Genomic DNA, 3,075 nt, shown 5'->3' with positions numbered 1-3,075 from the left:
ACAACTTAAGTTCGTACTCAATATTCTCGACCTCAGAAGTGCCAATTTAGAACTTATATTTCAATTTTATCATATTTTGACATTTTATTATTATTTTTCAATTTAAACTTTATTTTGTATCTTGACTTCAACGGTCGTTATTTTATGGAAAGTGGAAATCAATAGTTTATCCACAAATTATGGTTTATATGTCGATCAATTTAAAAAAGTTTGTAGATACATTTACATTTGTAACACATTTAAATATTCGATGCAAAAAGCATCGCTGATGATATTAAAGTACTATTTTAAAAAGCTACTGTTGAATTTTAACCATTTAAACTAACTATAGACATGCTTTTGAAATGTCGATCTACATGCAGGCCTATAGATATCCTATACGAGTACATGTATACATACATATGTACGTTCATTGAAAATATTTAATAACGACTTTTATTTCAATGCTATGAAATGTTGAAACAGCCTACAAATTAAATATTTGCTGCTTTCTATTCCAGCTTTGGCATTTAAGATTGTCAGTATCTCGATCAATCCGTTCATTAACATATAACACCATGAATATTTTATAGAATGTACAGGAGCAACTGATAAATGGCTGTTGTTTAGATGAGATAATTTAATTGCAGGAGTTATGGCCATTACTTAAATAGTTTTGGTGTTTTTTTTTCTTTAATTTACATACCTGTCTATTGGGGAATTATTGAAAAATACATAGTACGGACTTTCATTGTCAATTAAAATCCGTAATTATTATAAGGTGGCAAACTACATAATGTTAGAACTTTACTCTAAAGAAGATATTCAAAACCTACAATTTAAAAAATGACATGCATCTATGTTCTTTTTGTTTGTGCAACGTGAGCTGGTATAAAATGGTGGCTGGATAAAAGAAAACTTATAATTTAATGAGATTGAGAATGGATTTGTCAATAGGGAAGAGGATGCATAAATGTCTAGTCAGCCGGAAAGGAGATATGGGTACTGCAAACAGTCAACTAACAATCTTATAAAATTTTATAGTAGTCCTTCAGTTTCCAATGGTACGTCATCGTAAAAATAAAATTGAAATTTATGTATGATACTACTGTCTTGGAATAATTATTGCCCGTTACATGTACCTATGAACAGCTTTACAGTTGCTAGAGAGCGTGGGATATATTGCACTCATGATTATTATCTTGTTGATCTCTATAATGTAATATAAATCCGTGATAAATTTGGGTCAAAATATCAAGCGAGTAAGTTCACACACGTATACTGACCAACATTCTAATAATGTTTCACGGCTCTAGCAGTTATATTTTAGTAACATGCAACACAAGGACATTTTTGTATTGTTAAATGTTCGTTCGTTCATTTTGCATAATAAGGGACATTAATTAGCTTGCTGATCTCAAATAAATATGTCTCAAATTATTCAGGACTGGTGCGTAAGTTCACATAGTGAAAACTATTCAGAGAATGTTCCATGGGTTATACTTTCGGATTGATACGCGGAACTAGTCTAAATATGATATTTTTATTAATATCTGCTGATCTAACATACAGTTGTTTCGAAAAATACACAGATGCGTACAACTTTTCATAACATGATATGACTGAATAATTAATTTATTGACATTTAGACAAGCAACTTGGAATGACTGTTGTATGTGCCTAAAGTTGTACATACTTGTTTCCAAAATCATGTCTTTCTACGATAAGCATTATATCCTTAACAATTAACAACATGGTTTCAGCATTTCGTGTCAAAACATACAAATGTAGCTGTGAAACCCAACTTATCAGTTTCAATCAGGAAGTTCATGATAACTTAATTTAGAGCAAGACAAACAGACTGATGTCATTGTCATGGACTTCAGTTTACCATTTGAAGTCTACCATCACAAACTTCACAAACTTCTCCTTAAACTACACAGACTAGGTGTTTTATTCAGAGGTAATCACATGGACAAGGCCATTATTATATGGTCGCAACCCAAGGTAATCACATGGACAAGGCCATTATTATATGGTCGCACCTAAAACTCTGACAAACAAATATTCTGTCTGATGTCCCTCAAGGCTCGGTCTTAGAACTTTACCTTTTCTTATCTTATATGATTTTTAATAATCTCCATGACAGATTTAAAGGCAAGGTGGGACTATTTGGAGACGACACAATAGTACTCGTATATCATACAAATAAATCAACCCAAAATGTCCAAATCCTCCAAAAAGATTTCAACAGCCTTAAAAACTGGGTATCAGGTTGGTCCATGGAATTTAATCCAGATAAATGTGAAGTCCTGAGAATCAACCGCAAGAATGATCCAGTAATATTCCTTTATGAAATACATGGTCAACTAAAATCCACTGAGCCTGCAAAATATTTAGGTGTAACAATATGTAAAGATCTATCTTGGACCTGGATTTCATAACAGTACACCTTCTAGTTAGGTGGGAAACACTGAAAGTGTGTCTGAAAAATCCAAAGGGTGTTACCCAGGATCGAACCCAGGACCTCAGGAGTGACAGTCAGTGGTCTAACCAACTGAGCTATCGCGCCACCCACTTACTCAGATACATAAAAGAAAGGTCGGAACTTCCAACAAAGGGTCAAAGAAACTGCCTATGAAACGTATGTAAGACCCAAGTTAGAATACTGTTCCACGGTTTGGCATCCTTGGGAAAAATATGGTGCCGAAAAATATCTGGTTTACAAATAAGAACAAGTTCAAAGGTCAGTGTATCTTAATTGTTAAAAGATCTTAACTGGCAAACTGTAGAGCAGAAGCGCAACATCAGCACTGTTACCATTCTCTACAAAATCCAAAACATTTAATTAATCTTTTGAGGGTCGACCACATCCATCTGACACCCACTAGAAATCTAAACCACCTGATATACCATACTAAAGGACACAGCATCGACAATGGAATGGTAAAGACATTTGTTATTTAAACTAAAATCGCTACAAAAATTTGGTGGTAAAATGGTCCACATAATGCTTAAATCTCGTCCAGCAATATTAATTTTTAAGAATAACTCGGGAATTAATTTAGTCCCATAAAACCTTGAATGCGCGCACCT

Source organism: Ruditapes philippinarum, unplaced genomic scaffold, assembly GCF_026571515.1.
Source record: "Ruditapes philippinarum isolate M1 unplaced genomic scaffold, ASM2657151v2 ctg86_1_1_1_1, whole genome shotgun sequence".
Taxonomy (NCBI): Eukaryota; Metazoa; Mollusca; class Bivalvia; order Venerida; family Veneridae; genus Ruditapes; species Ruditapes philippinarum.
The sequence above is the reverse complement of the archived record's forward strand: the minus strand, read 5'-3'. Positions refer to the sequence as shown.